Raw genomic sequence first — 18,604 nt, forward strand, 5'->3', positions numbered from 1 at the left:
GAAGCATTGAAAATTGGGAAGAGGCAAATCTAGAGGCTAGGAGACTGCTAAATTGGGTAAGTCAATTATGTACCTTAATTAGATGTACTGCTAGCTTGTCCTATGCACAAATATTTAAGACCTCTTTATGATTTTGGTCACTTTGAGTGATGGCTTATAAAATGATATGTTTAATAAGTTTCAATTTGGGTATAAAAATCAAGATTGCAATATGTGCAGAGAAGAGTGATTACTGGTGTTTCTTTCCAGGTGATCAGAGAGTATCCACTTAAGTTTTTTGTGCTCATATACTATATTGAGTATTTTCCTAAATTTATTTAAACACCATGGTTTACAAAGTTGTTCATAATACAGTTGTTTTGGGCACTCAATGTTCCAGCACCAATCCCATCACCAGTGTGATCTTTCCTCAACCTTTGTCCTAGTTTCCTGCCTATCCTCCAAGTGTGCCACCTTAGTAGGCACAAAACTAATTTATTTTATACTTCTTGTTATAACAAAATTCTAAATGGAATAATCAAAAAGCATAGTTCAGTAAAAGAAAATTTGTGAAAATATTTTTATTTCACAATGATGTTATTAAAGTAATTGTCTGAAGATTTAATGTTTGTTACTAGTTGAGCCTTCTTTGTTATTGTCTTAGCTCATTGAGCTTAGTGGGCTTTTATGCTACTTTCCCATCTGATTTGCTGTGCTCCTACTAGGCTGTCAGTATTGTGGAATTTGGAGGTGTCATGCAGCCTGTAGAACTGGGATGATTATCATCCCCATCCCTCACCATGAGGCTCCAGATGTTTTAGCCCAAAGATTGGTGTACCTGTGACTTTCATCAGCTGGGTGTCTCTTCCAAGATTAGTAAAGCTGTGAGGTTGGGCTGTCTACATGTTGGAGGATGTGAAATGTGGTGTAGCTGTTGGGACTTCCAGCAGTGTGGGGGCTGGAGGAGGCTGCTCACTCCCACTCCAAGAAAGCCCCAGAGTTTTCAGCACAAGACCCATGTACCTGGGAGTTTTGTTGGCTTAGAGTCTCTTCAGAGGTTACTCATGAAGCAGTTAAGCTGGGCGGTTTACATGGTGGAGGCTGTGGCATGTGGGACCTGCAGCAAGAACTCAGCCTTCCTCTGTTGTTTTGCTTTTAAAAACATTAATGTGAATCCTATTTGTTAGAATAAAGTTCTTTCAAAACTCATGTTACAATTTTGCTTCTGGTTAGAAGTTATAGCAGAAACCTCAGGATAAAATACTGAATTCAACACGAATATCATTTGCTGCCCCAACAACTCAATAGATACTATGCTTATCTCTATTTTACACATGAAGTAATTTTATTTATTTTTAACTTGGGGGACATACCTAGCAGTGCTTGGGAACTATTCCTGGCTCTGTGCTCAGGAGTGATCCTTGGCAGTGCTTCATGGACCATATGTGGTTCTGGGGATTAGTCCAGGGTTGGTGAGATGCCAAGCAAATGCTTTAACCCCTCGTGCTATCTCTCTGGTTCATAGGATCATTTTAAAATGTATTTAATGTCTCTAGGAAAGCATACTCAGCAGTGCCCAGGGGCCACTCCTGATTTTGTGCTCAGTTGTGGTCCTTGGTGGTGTTCAGGGGACCATATGTGATGCCAGGGATCAAACTAGGGTGGGTCATATACAAGGTAAGCATTGTACTTGCTTACTATATTGTCTTTCAGCCCATTACACATGGGATTATTCAGAGAATTCAGGGGGGGTGGCGGGAGGGAAACTGGAGGAGGTGATGGGAAATGGACACTGGTGGAGGGATGGGTTTTGAAATATTGTATGACTGAAAACCTATCATAAACATCTTTGTAACTTTATATCTCACCATGACTCAAAAAAGGGCTAAGTTTGGAATCCAAACCAGATCTATAGAGCTATATATACAATACTTACTTCACACTCCAATTTTAGAAGGTAGAGTAATTTTATTTCTTTTTTCTTACTTTTTGAAAAAAAATTGTATGTTGATTGAGTTTCTGTGATTTACAATACTGTTAATAATGATTTCCTGTGCATATAATTCCAAAACCGCACCCCTGAACAGTGTACCCACTTTCCTCCCTTAAGCACCCCCTTCAATCCTCCAACAATTCAGTTGTGTGGCTCAGTTCTCCCATTGCCTTGCCTTGGACTCTTTGTTGCTCCTTTGCTGTGTACCCTTAAGTCCCACATATGGGAGAGATCATTCTGTATCTCTCCCTTTCCTCTGATTTCACTCAGCATAATCTCCTCTAGTTCCATCCTTGGCATGGCAAATTGCATGATTTTGTTCTTTCTTAGAGCTGCATGGTTATCCATTGAATATATGTACCATAACTTCTTGATCCATTCATCCATAGTTGGGCATTTGGGTTGATTGCATATATTGCTTGGTTATTGTATTAAGCACTGGGGTGAATATAGTTATGCATATGCCCTTTCAAATGAATATTTTGGGGCTTGGGGATAGATACAAAGAAATGGCATGTGGGGGTTCTAGTCCTACTTTTTGAGAGATTGTCATAGAGCTTTCTGTTGAGGCTGTGCAGAGGAAAGTCCCACCAACAGTGGGTCATCAAAAATACTAACTTTCTAAAACCCATCTATGGGACCTGTGTCATGTTTCAATGTGACAGCTTTCACTGCAGTGAATAGTGACCATGAAAACCAGCTCTTGAATTTGAAGAGAGATCTTCTCAAGTTAATGCATTCAGCACTGTAGTGAAACATGCAATTTTGCCTGCAGCTCAAATATGTTTCCACCAGCAGGAAAAATGGGAAGATAGGTGGGCTGTCTGCTACTCAGAATTGGGAGGGTGGTGTGGTGTGTGTGTGTGTGTGTGTGTGTGTGTGTGCTCTGTGATAGGATTAGTCTGCTCCTGCTGACTTAATAAAATACCATAAACTGGATGGCATAAACAACAAATTGATTTCTCTTAGTACTAAGAGGCTGGAAGTTCCAAATCCAGGAAGGGTTTCTCTCAGGGTTCTTCTTTATGCTTTTAGGCTGTAACTTCTTTCCATGTGCCTTCATGACCTCTTCTTGGTGCATTTATAGACACACAGGGACTTTTTTCTTTTCTTCTTCTCATAGGGCCACTAACCCTATTAGATCAAGACCCCATCCTTATGACCTTTCTAGGGGAGCAAAAATATGCCATCCCAAATAATGTCTTTGGCAAAAGATTGATTTATGGAAGGGGCTCTAAAAGGCTGGGTGGAGGTTTCATTGACAAAAGACATTTATAGTTTGGGAGAAGAGAAAAATTAGTAATAAAATCTAAGCTATGTAATAATCATTAACCAATTTCATGCTAAAAATAAACAACTTTTCATATAAATATATTCCTTAAAGGTGTCTCCATGGAAGAACCAATTAAAATTTAAAAAATGGAATCATCATGAAATACATATGATTGGGTTTCAGTCATAGGATGTTCCAATACCCATCCCTTTACCAGTGTACATTTCCCACCACCACCGTTCCCAGTTTTCCTCCCACCACCATCCCTATCCCCCACCCCTGCCTCAGCCAGCCTATATGGTAGGTACTTTTCTTCTCTCTCTTTATCTCTCTTCTCTCTCTCACTCTCTCTCTTCTTCTGGATATCATGGTTTGCAACAAAGGAGAATGACAGGTTATCATGTGTATCCCTTTATTCTCACACTCAATTCTTGTCCAGAGTGATCATTTCCAACTGTCATTGTCATAGTGGTCCCTTCTCTATCCTATACTTGTGCCAAGCTTCCAACAGTGGGCCAGTCCTCCTGGCAATTGTTTTTTTACTGTCCTTTATTATTTGTCTCATACTATGATTTTTTATATATCCCACAAATGAGTGTGATCATTCTCTGTCTGTCCCTCTTTTTCTTACTCATTTCACTCAGCATAATACTCTCCATGTCCATCCATTTACAAGCAAATTTCATGACTTCATTTTTCCTGGTGGCTGCACTGTACATTGTATAGCTATGCCATAGTTTCTTTATCCAGTCATCTGTTCTCAGACACTCAGGTTGTTTCCAGATTCCAGCTATTGTGAATAGTGCTGCAATGAACAGAGAAATACAGTACAGAACATAGAAATATAGAACATAGAAATACAGGGGCTCCTGGGGTATATTCCCAGATGTTGTATTGCTGGGTCATATGGAAGATCACTTTCTAGGTTTTTGAGGAATGTCAGTATTGTTTTCCAAAAAGGCTGGACCAGCCAGCATTCCCACCAACAGTGAATGAGAGTCTCTTTCTCCACTCACCCATGCCAGCACTGGTTGCTCTTGTCCTTTTGGATGTGTGCCAGTGTCTTTGGTGTGAAATGATATCTCATTGTTGTTTTAATTTGCATCTTTCTGATGATTAGCAATGTTAGAGCACTTTTTCTTGTGCCTTTTTGCCATTTGTATTTCTTCTTTGAGGAAGTTTCTATTCATTTCTTCTCCCCAGTTTTTGATGGGGTGTGATTTTTTTCCTTTTAAACTTCTGTCAGTGCATTATATATGAAAGAACCAATCTTTTCAATGGAGAAGGCAGAACTTCAAGATGTAAACCTTTTTACTGTACTTTATCCCTGATAAACTCCCTTCTCTACCTTGCCTTTCTCCTTCCCAATTCTCTTTCTGCTTCAGCTATGCTTACTTAAATATGGAGCATTGTTATGGGCACTGGAGCAGATAAAACCCGACCTTGCCAAGTGGCCCAGAAGTAAAGCCTCGCAGGAGAGAGTATCTGAGCAAGGTTGTCAAGAACAGGGTGTCAGAATGGGGTGTTCAGCCTTGAGCCTCACTCGACCTCCTAGTCATATGTGCCCAAGACACAGGAACTGTCACGTAGGCTTAGCAGGCCATCCTAACCTCAGCAAGTAGCCTTGATTGGGATTGGACCAGGCAAAGCAGAGTAGGAGAGGTGATAGGCCCATAATGCTGAACTTGTGTGGTTGGACCTTCCTGTAAGCTGAGACCCTCTATAAAACGTATATATTTGGCAATAAAGCGAACGGTCATCGGCTGCTCCTGGAGGGTGTTTCTCCGCGCACCCGTCATCCTTCGCCCCACATCTGCCCAGACCTGGTGTACGAGGTGTTTGGGAACATTGGGGAAAACTGTTTCCCAACACTTAAAAAGACCCTAGAAACCGTAAAAGTTACTCAGTTCTTCTGGGCCTCTGTTATGTATGTAGGATATATATATTATTAATAAAACTTATTGATTATCAGTTTATCAAAACATTTTCTCTTATCACTCAGGTGCTTGTCTGATTGTCTAGTCTCTCCCCCAAGGGTATTTTAGTAACTGTTTCTTTTGAGGTACCGAAGCTTGGGAAAAAATATTTACCCAATACCCATCAGACAGGGACTCAATATCCAGGATATACAAGATACTTGTAGAACTTTACAAGAAAAAAACCTCCAACCCCATCAAAAAATGGGCCAAAGAAATGAACAGAAATTTCCTCAAAAAAGAAATTCAAGAGTAATCAAACTCAGGACTTCACTTCCCACTTCAGGGTCACTTCAGGGACCAGTTAGTTTTTCATGAACATCGTCTTGTTGAGATTCAGCTGCAATCCGACCTTTCCACACTCATGGTCGAAGTTGGCCAGCATTTGTGCTGCTTGGCTAATGTTTGGTGTTATGAGAACAATGCCATCAGCAAAGCGGAGGTGGTGTAATTGCCACCATCTATCTTCACTCCCATTCCTTCCCATTCCAGTCGTTGCATGATGTTCTCAAGGGCGGTGCCGAAGAGTTTCGGTGAAATGGTATCACCCTGCTGCACCCCTGTCTTTACATCAATGATCACTTCCCTGTAGAATGGTGAGATCCTGGTGGTGAATCCACAATACAGCTCACGGAGGATTTTGATATACTGAGTTTGAGTGCCCTGTTTGGCCAGGGCTTCGATGACTGCCTCAGTCTCAACAGAATCAAAGGCCTTCTTTAAGTCGATGAATGTTAGACAGAGCAGCATCTTGAACTCTCGCGAAACTTCAATGAGTTTGGTCACTGTGTGGATATGGTCAATCGTGCTGAATCCTCTTCGGAACCCGGCTTGCTCACGTGATTGTCCTTCGTCTAGTGTTCTGCCTATTCTATTCAGGATGACACGAGTGAACAACTTGTAGACGACAGACAACAGGCAGATTGGGCGATAGTTGCCAATGTCGTGGATGTCTCCCTTCTTGTACAACAGAATGGTCCTACTGGTTTTCCACTGGGACAGAACCTTGCATTCAGACAGGTAGCGTGTGAAGAGTCGAGCCAATGTACTGACAAGTACTGGCGGCAGATTCTTCAGGTGTTCGGGTCTCACCTTGTCTGGACCAGGTGCTGTTCACGTCTTTACCAGCGAAATGACTTGTCGGATTTCAGAAGGGAGAATGTTGGGAATGACATAACCATCCTGCGAAATTTGGTATATGGGCAGGTGGACATGGCTATCAAAGAGATCCGAGTAGAAGTCGTGAATAATTTTCTCCATTGCCTTTCTGGAGGATGTGATAGATCCATCGGGACGTCAGAGGGCAGTCATCTTGGTCTTGTAGTTGGCGAAGGACAGGCGAGCGTTGCGAATACTTTTCCCGGCTTCTGCTGCACTGGCCAACACTGCTGTTCTCTCTTTGAGGTCTTCCTTTATCGCATCTCTGCACACTTTGTGAGCTCGGACGTTAGTTTGTGGTTGCCTGAGGCTCGTGCCAAACCACGTTGACGAATGAGTTCGAGAGTTTCCAAAGACAGGCGTCTGTTTGTGGCTTTCTCACTCTCAGCATTCTTCGCACAGACATGGAGGTGCTGAACCAGTTGATCATATTCCTCGCCGATGTTGTCAAGGACAGCATCTTCCCACGGTGCTGCAATAGTGCCAAAGAGCTCCCAGTTGGTGGTCATTCTGGGAGTTGTCTTCTTAGACTTAAATTTTGCAGACTTTGGTGTTTTTTTTTGCTCTTTGGGTCACACTCGTGATGCACAGGGGTTACTCCTGGTTCTGCACTCAGGAATTACCCCTGGCGGTGCTCAGGAGACCATGTGGGATGCTGGGAATCGAACCCAGGTCAGCCGCATGCAAGGCAAATTCCCTACCTGCTGTGGTATTGCTCCAGCCCCCAAATTTTGCAGACTTTTCTCCCCGCTCTGTGAAGTAGAATTTTGCACGAAGGAGACGGTGGTCCGATCCCATTTGGAATTTTGGGACAGCAGCAACATCGGTCAGGCAAAACCTTCAGTTGAATCTGATGTGGTCAATTTCATTGTGGAACTGTCCACTGGGAGACTCCCATGTCCAGCGTTTAGATTCGGCCTTCTGGAACTGTGAGTTACCATGGATGGTCTTGGCCAACGTGATGAATTAAAATAGTCTCTCACCCTAATCGTTCCATTCTAGGCCATGTGTCCCAATGTGGAGTTCTTCAGGCAACCTTCTCGGACCTATCTTGGCATTAAAATCACCAACAATGATATTGTAGAAGGTGTGGTCTTCTTTATAGAACTTCTCCAGATCCATGTAGAACTTCTCAATTTCTTCTTCATTGTTGTTGGAAGTTGGTGCGTAGACGATGAAGATAGAAACTGCAGGCAGTGAACCACATCTATTCAAGCATAATCGTCCAATTCGGGTGCACCTAGAAGTGCATATGGGGGGTTTACTATGCCTTTTCTTTCTCTATAGCCAGTGCAAAAAACACAGCCTATAGGGAACACCACAAGGCAAAATATGAGTGAAATTTTTAATTTTTTTGGTGGGGGGGAAACACCCCGATGTGCCTAAGGGTTACTACTCCTGGTTCTGTGCTAAGGGATTACTCTTAGTGGACTTTAGGGGACATATGAGGTGCTGGGGATTGAACCGAGGTCAGGTGTGTGCGAGGCAAATCTCCTACCCACTGTACTACCTCTTTTGCCTCCAAACATGAGGGTTTTAAAAGGCATTCTTATTTTTGCCAGTTTTGGGGAAGAAAATTACACAATTAAGTGGTGGAATTAGGATCTTCCTCCCGTCCTCTGGTGCAATTGGAGGTTGGATCTTGAACTTTATAGTTTGAATTTTGAAACTTGTAGTGATAATTTTGAATTTTGAAACTTTGTCAAACCATATGAGCATAGTCATTGTGTGTTGAATTATTTACTTTCCCTTTCAAGTGTTTGGACTAAAAACAGAGGCTTTCCAGAAGGCTGGCTGCTCAGGAGTATGATTTGGTGGCCGAAGGTCAGCAGCATCAAAGGACACAAGTCATATAGGAGAAAGAGTGACTTACAGCTTAGACAGACTCTGGTGCTGGAATTTTGTATCTTCAATGTGTACCTTCAAAACACAACCACACATGTCTCTGTGAAAAACAATCAAATGGAGAGTGGTGGAAACCCCACAGTTAGTTACCTGATACTTGGGGACAGGTTGATTGGATGGACCACAATGAATCAGCATGTCTTTTGGGGCAACCTGGCTTCCAGATTGTTCCACATCCCTGCTTGGAGTGAGAACAGCCTTTAGGCAAAACCAAGAAGAAAGCCAAGTTTGTATGGGCCACTCCCTCTTCAGCACTTTCCTGTAAGGCCAACCACTAAATGACAAACCCTTTGTGAGTTACATAATATATTTACATGGATTAAAATGCAGAAAATGCAGAAAGGTTTCTAGTAAGCCTCTCTTTTACCTTCCTTCTCCAGGAACCCACTTCAACAACCTGGAGCCTAGAGGTGGAATTTTTTTTTACATTTATTCTTGTGGTACTCAGGAGTTACTTTTGGAGGTGGTTGATGGGATGCTGGGAATCAAACCTGGGTTGGCTAAGTGCAAGGCAAATTAATGCCCTATCCACTATACTTTAGCTTCAGCCCCTAGATGTGGAATGTTTTAGTGTCACATTCTAGGGTTGTATCACCAATGTGTGGAAACATTAAAAAAATGGCATAAAATGTGAGCAAACAGGCAATAAGACTAAAATGTATCTTGGACATTGCATCTGGTCAGTATATTAAAAGTTCTTGTTTATTAAAATTACACATTATTCATGATATATGCACGATAATTAATTTTAAATTGATATACATTCTTTCAAATAGTTGGCTATTACAAGTTAGTGCTGCCATGAGTAAGCATCACATATGCCAATATTTGTAGAACAAATTTTCCAAAGTAGAATTTCTGGGTCCAATGTTACATGTATTTATAATGATGACAGAAAATGGTTAGAATATGTTCCATTAAAGTGTTACGGATTTGCATTCCTACCAGCACTGTATCAAGTGTCCATTTCCTGAAACTCTCATTGATGGTCTGTTATCAGAGTTTCTTTTATATTTGCTGAATTAATATGTGAGAAATGGCTTCTCAATGTGTATTTAATTTGCATTTCTCATACTACTTTTTCAATTGTCGGAAGTCATTCAACAACTCCATAGCAACAGACTCATCCAACTGGGGCCAGTTTGGAAAAAAATCCCTACTATCAAACCAACTTTATAAAGCCACGGAGGGTGGGAAGAGTGCATTCTCCATTTTGGACAGTCACCCATATCTCAACCTGAGATGTATGCTCTTGTCTTTCTCCCCTCTGAGGAAGCCTATGTGCTTCTCTCTCTCTCTCTCTCTCTCTCCCATATTTATCTAAATAAAACTATAACCATTGATTTTACTATTTAGTCTCCTCTTAAAACTTCCCTGAAAGGGAAGGAAGGAGATGTTCCTGGAAAACTGGGGCTAATTTTTCTTTTCCTGAAAAGACTATTTCCTCACTCTATAGGATTTCAGGTACAGGTTTACAGCTACTTGATGGGGTTGGTGGGATGCAAACATCTATGCCCCATAAGTGCTTGTAGCAGACTCTATCAATCCTGACCCATGCTAGGCCTCTCCCCTGGTGGCTGAGGCGAGTCAAGTAGACAGGTGGAATCATTCCTTTCTCAAGGCTACCTCCATTGCTCCCCACTTTACATAAGTTATCTGCAACCGCAATATACTTTTATTGTTGATTTTTGCTTTGGGGACCATATCTGGCTGTGCTCCTGGCTCTGGCTTCAGGGATCACACCCGATGGGGCTCTGGGGACCATATGTGGTTCTGGCTGTGTGCAAAGCAAGCACCCCACCTGCTGTACTATCATTCTAGCCCCAACAATGTACTTCTAAAAGCAAAGCTGAGTATCTAATAAAAGGTAGGAAAATTATGACAGCAAAATGGTGAGAATAATAACCATAATAGGTATGTGCTCAGGCCACTGAAGTGGGCAGGAAGCAAACAAATGTTTTAGAGTCACATTAGGTCAAATTGCCACGACTTAACAGCAGGCAGATCTGAGTGGAGGAGAAAATTGATAATAATCCTTGGATTTCTGGAAAGTGGCCATGCTAGGACTATAATGGAGTTTTTCTAGTTAATCTGCAACCACAGATCTGATATCACTTAGATTCTGTTGTTCATATTTTTACTGGTCCTGATGTAAAAAAATTCAATTAAATCACTCACAGTTTATTAGTTTCCAAAGTCCATCAGAGGTCAACACAAATATTTGGTAAAGGAAAGAACAATAAATATAAACTCATCATTAAAAAGTTACTAAATACATGAGGAAACAAGCCAATATGAGTGAATCAGCAAAAACAATATCTAGGTGATGTTGTCTACCAGGATTTAGAATGTTAGGATTATCAGATAAAGTCTTTGCAAGGAGTATATGTCTGTGAAATATTTACAGATGGAAGCCTAGGAACAGGAGCAAGGAACAGGAGCCAAATGCCCCAAAAATGATCCAGAAAGATTTCTAAAGGGAACAAATTTAACTTTTAGAAAAAACAATTTCAATTAAAGTCTATTCTACATACATAGGTAATAAAACTATAAATAAAAGTCAGGAAGCGATTAAAGGATGTGGAAAGGAAATGTACTCTGGAATGGGGGAAGGAGTGGGAGTGTAATTGGAGTAGTAATATATGGGGACTATTTTTTATAATATCTGAGTGCTAGATCAGGGTAAAAGTCACACAGATGTTTTATTAGTGGTTATTTAATTTGCTGAATTTTATGTTTTACACACTAGTGTATGTTTTATTTCTTCAAAATTTATGTTTCAACCGAATGTACAATGCGACGGTATTGAGAGATGGAACCTTTGGCAATTTATGTTTTGTTTTGTTTTGGAGGCCACATCTGCTGGTGCTCAGGGCTTACACCTTGCACTGTGTTCAGGTATTACTCATGTCAGAGCTTGGGGGACACATTTGGGGGACACACTTGGTGCTGGGGATTCAAACTTGGGTAGGCTACATGCAAGGCAATCATCTTAACCTCTGTACTATCTCTCTGGCCTGAGAAGTGGAACCTTTTGGAGGAGATCAGGTCCTGCAGGCATAGCCATCATGAATGAGACTAGTATCCTTCTAAAAGGAGACTCAGCTCTCTCCCTATCTCCAGTCAGTAAACGGATAGTGAAAAGACATTCTCTATGAAGCAGGAAGTGGGTTCTCATTAGGTACCATTCTGCCAGTGTTCTCATATAGAGCTTTCAGTATTTAGAATGGAGAGAAATAAATATTTATTGACTATTAGCCACTCAGTCTACATATTTTTGTTATAGCAGCCCAAATGGATTAATACACATATTTTGTGTATGTGCTGTATTTTGCAATAAGTTACTAAAATATAGATGTTTCAAGTTGATTAGACATAGGTAAAAGAAGATGTAGTGAAATTGAATAAAGATCTGAAGAAATTACCAGGAATAAAGCATTGAGAAATAGTGAATTGTCACTTCCCCAGCCCCTAAGAGCATAGTTTACATAGAAATCATGTAGGGTGGGGATACAAAGGTGGGGTTGAACATTAACAAGTCAACAAAGAGAGGTAAGGCTACTCCTCCAGGAGATCAACTCAAGGACAAAATCTCATCTAAGGAGATTACTCCAGATTACTAGGAGATCTGCTCAAGGGTAAAATTCCATCCAGGGTATGTTGTTTACTTCTTTCCTCAGCTAGTTGTCATCATCATCATCATCATCATCATCATCATCATCATCATCATCATCATCATCATCATCCCGTTAATTGTCAATTTTCTCAAGCAGTCTCAGTGACATCTCCATTCATCCTACCCCTGAGATTTTAGAATCCTCTCTTTACTTGTCCTTCCCAATGGTGCCACATTGGAGGCTCTTTCAGGATCAGGGGAAGGAGACCCATCATTGTTATTGGTTTTGGCATATGAATACTTCTTCCAGAAGGGCAATGGAGAGGATAATTCACGATGTCTACTCAGATCTCTTTGACAGCCACATCCATCTGCCCACATACCAAATTCCGCAGGATGGATATGTCATTCCCAACATCCTCCTTTCCAAAATCCGACACACCATTTCATTGGTAAAGAAGTATACAACACATGGCCCAGACAAGGTCAGATCCAAACACCCGAAGAATCTGTCGCCCATACTCATCAATACACTGGCTCTGCTCTTCACACGATACCTGTCTGTATGCAAGGTTCTGTCCCAATGGAAAACCAGCAGGGCCGTTCTGTTGTACAAGAAGAGAGACATCCACGACATTGGCAACTATCACCCAAACTCCCTGTTGTCCGTCATCTACAAGTTGTTCACTGGAGTCATCCTGAGTAAAATAGGCAGAACACTAGACGAAGGACAACTGTATGAGCAAGCCGGGTTCTGAAAAGGATTCAGCATGATCAACCATATCCACACAGTGAGCTTGGTCAAGCTCATTGAGGTTTCACGAGAGTTCAAGATGCTGCTTTGTCTAACGTTCATCGATTTAAAGAGGCCTTTGATTCTGTTGAGACTGAAGCAGTCATCGAAGCCCTAATCAAACAGGGTGTTCAAACTCAGTACATTAAGATCTTCTGCAAACTATCACATGAGGCTGACATTCAAGGACAGTAGATAAAAGGGCCAGGGGGATTGCCCCATAGCTGGAAGACTGCTTCATGAGTGGAGGGGAAAACGCAGATGGAATATAGAAGGAATCACTAAGAAAATGATGGCTAGAGGAACCAGTTGGGCTGGGAGATGCATGCTGAAAGTAGACAATGGACCAAACATGATGACCTCTCAGTGTCTGTGTTGCAAGCTATAATGCCCAAAAGTAGAGAGAGAGTATGGGGAATATTGTCTGCCATAGAGGCAGGGGGAGGGTGGGAAAGTGGGGCTATACCCGGGATATTGGTGGTGGGGAATGTGCATTGGTGGAGGGGTGGGTATTTGATCACTGTGAGATTGTAACCCAAACATGAGAGCTTGTAACTATCTCACGGTGATTCAATAAAATTTAAAAAAAATTAAAAAAACGATCTTCTGCAAGCTGTATTACGGATTCATCACCAGGATCTCACCATTCTACAAGGAAGTGATCACTGACATAAAGAGAGGGGTTCGGCAGGGTGATACCATTTGACCAAAACTCTTCAGTGCCACCCTTGAGAACATCATGCGATGACTGGAATGGGAAGGAATGGGAGTGAAGATAAGAAGGTCAGCAACTACACCACCTCTGCTTCACTGGTGACATCGTTCTAATAACACCAAACATTCGGCAAATGGCACAAATGTTGGCCAACTTCGACCGCGCGTGTGGAAAGGTCAGACTGCAGCTGAATCTCACCAAGACAATGTTCATGAAAAACAAACTAGTCCCATTTGTTCACAACGGAACGAAAATCTCTGAATGCAGCAGCTATGTGTACCTGGGTCGAGAACCCAACATGAGGAACGACTTGGCACCAGAACTGTGCACGAGGAAGAGAGCATTGTGGAACGCCTTCAAGAGCATCAAAGAAGTGGTTAAGAGGATGAAGAACCTCCCGCTCCAGGAGGTCCTTTTCGACTTTTTCTTTTTCGACATCTTTTTGACTCCACCATTCTTCCTGCACTAACATACACCTCAGAGACCTGGGACCTATGAAAACAGGATGAGAACGCTGTTCGAGTATCCCAAAGAGGAATCTAAAGAGCCATGCTAGGAATACCATGTTTCACTCAAGTGAGAGAAGGAATCCGGAGTTCCGACCTCTGTCGATGGTCAAGAATCAGGGACGCTGTCTCCTTTGCCAAGGCATCAAAAATCAGATGGGCCGGACACATAATGTGATTTTGAGATGACCGCTGGACTAGAGCTTTTACTGACTGGATTCCATGGGAATTCAAAAGACTGCGTGGCTGCCCACCTACGAGATGGTGAAACTTCTTTGCCAAGACCCTGAACAAATGGTTTGAGGCTCTTCGTATTCCTGGAGCAAGCAGATACCATTGCACTACACTAGCACGCAACAGGAATGAATGGAGATGTTACTGGAGCCCGCTCGAGCAAATGGAAGATCAACGGGATGACAAGTGATACAAGTGATTTTTTCCTAGCTTTCTAATGTTATACTGTTGAAGAAAAAAGAAAGAATGTCTCCAATGTGGGGTCATTTATGCTGATCCACAAGACTTAGTGGTCAATGGGACTGAGAGAGACAGCTGGAGGCATGCTTTGTGTGTGGGAGGCCCACACTTGAGCCCCGGCAACACAGGGTACCCTAAATCACTATATCACTGTCATCCCGTTGCTTATTGATTTGCTCGAGCAGGTGCCAGTAACTTCTCCATTCATCCCTGTTGCATTCAGGGTCAGGGGAATGAAGCCCATTATTGTTACTGTCTTTGGCATATCAAATACACCACGGGTAGCTTGCCAGGCTCTGCCATGTGAGATTCTGCATGGCTGTCTTCCGGGAGCTTTGTTTTATAGTTTCTGGATGTTGGTCATTGATGAGATTACATGGCAGCCAGGGGCAGTTTTTGGGTGTGACTGCCAAGCTACTTGAAAACAGGGGATTTTTATTTTTCAGATGTTTTTTCTTCTAAATTTTTTTATTCTACATTCCATATGTATTTACTTTCTAATTGAATCTTCATGAGATACAGAGTTACACAGTTGTTCATGATTGGGTTTCAGTAATACAATATTCCAACACCTGTCCCTTCACCAGTATACATTTCCCACCACCAACACCAATGTCCCCAATTTCCCTCCTGTCACTCCCTGAAGCCTGCCTCAATAGCACATTTACTTTCTCTCTCTCTCTCTCTCTCTCTCTCTCTCTCTCTCTCTCTCTCTCTCTGTCTCTCTCTCTCCTCTCTCCCTCCCTCCCTTCCTCTCTCCTTTTGGGCATTATGGTTTGCAATAAAGGTACTGAAACATTATCATGTATGTCTCTTCACTTCCTTTCAGCACTCGGGTCTTGTCCAGAGTGATCATTTTCAGCTGTCATTGTCATAGTGCTTACTTCTCTGTCCTAACTGCTATCCTCCCCGCTTTGTGGCAAGTTTCCAAACATGGGCCAGTTCTCCTTGTCCTCATTTCTACTGTCCTGGGGTATTAGTCTCATACTATCTTTTTTATGGCCCACAAATAAGTGGAATTTTAAAACAATCAATTTGGTGTTTCCTGGTCAGTACTTACGGAACACCAAGGGGACTAGGTGGCTGGACTCCAGGTCCCACACACAACCCTAGCTGCAAAGGAATCTGGAAGGGTTTTAGAAAGTCTTGCTGGAAGCAAATAGAATGTCAGGAAGATAGGTCTGAAAACTAGTGCAGTGTGTGTGTGTTTGTAGAATGTTTAAAACATAAAGACTGCTTTCGATTCAATTTAGTAATTGTCATATCAAATACCTATATAAGAAATGCAAGGTGACCAGTAAAATTATTTGCACTTTACAAATATAACTCTGTGTAGACCAGAAAATAGCCATGGCGCATGAGTTGGGGAAGGTTCACAACAATAAAAAGGGAGATGACTTTATTCATCACCATATGGGTCATTTGGTCTGGTGGCCAATTTGACTATAGACACAATTACCTACAATTTACGTTTTCATCCGTGTCCACTGATATTCGCAAGGAACATGCATCTAGTTGTCTCATCACTTTTAGAACATTTCTAAGCTTGAGGAGAGGCAGAGGTCATGAATTCTCAGTAGAGAATTCCCCCAGTTTGCCTGAGACTGAGGCAGATTCCGGGACACTAATTGTTAACCCAGCAGAACCCTGGCCAGGTTGGGATTAGTTAGCCACCTCGGTGTGACCTCCAGGATGCTCCAATTCCCTCGCTCTCTGGAGGTTAGGATGTGGCAAGGCTGTCATCTAGGATAAACCTCAACCCAAGGCCTGGATTCAGAACTGGGCCTCCAGTCAACTCCCATCTTGCAGGCATGGCTGCCTGGCATGGATGGAGGCTGCAGGTTTGAAGTGCCGAGGCAGCGGAGTCCCAGAGAGAGTGCTCTGATCCAGCTGAAGCCTGGCACAAGGCTCTGGGGGTGGCAAGTGTAAAGTGGCAGTGGTGTCTCTCCGAGAATCAGGCTCATTTGTTGCATGAGTTCGGCACTTTTCCTGGAAGCAATGCCTAAGATATGTCTTTCTAGCCCCTCTAATGATTCTGCAGCTACTGAATAGCTTTCAAGAAACCCGTTTCCTACTGAAATGCCCCAGAAAATGGATTTTCTGGCTCACCACCATTTACTGATGGATTCTGAGTCCTTCATCTATGGAATGACTCCTTGTGCTCCCTTTAAATATATCCTGCTTCCCCCCCACCCCCCTGCATTTTTCCCCACTGAAAACGTTTTGTGGGGAGGGTAGAGATTAGGAGGGAAAGGTGAGATGAACTGCCTGCAGGAAATTGGGTTATAATTTTATATTACTAAGAAATTTGTCAAATTTCTGGAAATGTGGTTAAGAGGCTTGCTCATACTTCTTGTTCTGCTCAGTCTTTGATTTCTGGATATACTGGTGTTCCAGCGGGTTTGCTAAGCAAATAGCTTCGTGCTTATGATACAGGGATGTAGTGAAAATTTGAGAGGTGTATTTCCATTGCTCTATTTTCCCCACTTTTTAAAATTTTGCTCTTTAAACAACCCTGTCCGACTTTGTACCTCAATAAAGCATTAAAACTATTGTGGCCTAATTACCTAAACTATAATAAAATTTGATTGCTAAGAAGTATCATGCCATTGGAAAAGTATGTTTGGGGGTACATTTATCTAAATCCCAAATCAAAATGTGTATTTTTGAAACATAAGCTTTGGATTGGGGAGTGACTTCTGATTTATAGGGCCTGACGGTTCTGTTTCCCCACACACTCTTCACGGAAACATCCAGATCCAGATGTTGACTTCTGACACGCATCATGGTGTTGCTCTTATTTTTCTGTAAAGAAAATGTGAGACCTGAAAATGTCATATACTGTCAGTATTGAGCAGCTTCTTATCAGCAAACAAAGGACACTTTAAGGGACTTTCTTTAGTCTTTGCACCAAATCTTGCTATTTACTTTGTTGTGGAAGCTACTGCTGCCGCCTGAGAGTGTTGCCCCCTTTTCTGACCTTCTTGTGTTTTCATTAAGGGCCCAGGGTAGTGTGTGAAAGGCAGAGCTAGAACTCTGGGAGCCACCTAAAGAAAACCTCTGTTGAAGTCAGCCTGTAAGGAATTTCAGTGTCCCATTGCTGCAGGCTGGTGGGCAGGCAGCAAAGGCTAGATGTTCCAGCCACCTGGACTCAGAATTATCTCCGCCTTGGAACTGAGATTCTCTGGTGTTCTAGTGCTCAGGAAGGTTTTTGTTCAAAGACAGGTTCTGCTGAACCTGAATCAGGTCTAGGGTAGGGGTTGGGGTTGTGTGTTTCTAACAAGCTCCCAGCAACACTCAGGCTGCTGGCCCACAGATCACGCTTTGAGTAGCAAGGCGTAAAGACTGTTTCATTGGTCGTGATTAAAGAAAGATGTCTTTCCTGTCACTGGAATTTATATCCTAGGCTTATGTGTTTATCTTCTGAAAACAGTTAAATATTATAAGAAATGTAATAGATTTAGATGACTGATTAGCCCAATTTAACTGCAGGCTCTAAAATCTTGGAATGGAAGAACACGGACGTATATGGATAGTTTACTGGGAGAGTTGGGAGAGGTTGGAAACTTTTCTGAGTCTGCTAAATGTCACTGTTGAGCATGTCCCCCAACCTTAATGTTAAAACATGGACTAGAGCAAATCATGCTGTATTAGGCCTTAAACTGACATTTCATGAAAGAGTTCCATGAAGTTTGATAAGATTCAGCAGTTAATTATTTAAGGAACCCACACGACACACAGCTGATACGGAGGCTGGATATTTGGGGGCATTTATAAATCAATTCACTTCTCAATGTGGCGAAAAGAATCAATCTTACTATGCTTACTACTGTTTTAAAATCCCCCAGTCAGATTTCAAGTTTGACTAAAAACAGCTCATGAGATTTGAAATAGAAACTACATAAAATATGACTTAGGCTTAAAAGAACTATTTGCATCAGAGCTGCAATTAAATTGAGGGAGGTTATTTATTTATTTATTTGCTTTTTGGTCACACCCAGTGATGCTCAGGGATTACTCCTGGCTCTGCACTCAGGAGTCACTCCTGGCAGTTTTGGGGGACCATATGGGATGCCAGGGATCTAATCCGAGTCGGCTGCATGCAAGGCAAACACCCTACCTTCTGTACTATTGCTGTGGCCTGAATGAGGTTATTCTAAAGTTTTATTGATCTATTTTGTACTACATTTTATCAAGGCACTGTGGTTCACTATAC

The sequence above is a fragment of the Sorex araneus genome, chromosome X, assembly GCF_027595985.1.
Source record: "Sorex araneus isolate mSorAra2 chromosome X, mSorAra2.pri, whole genome shotgun sequence".
NCBI lineage: Eukaryota > Metazoa > Chordata > Mammalia > Eulipotyphla > Soricidae > Sorex > Sorex araneus.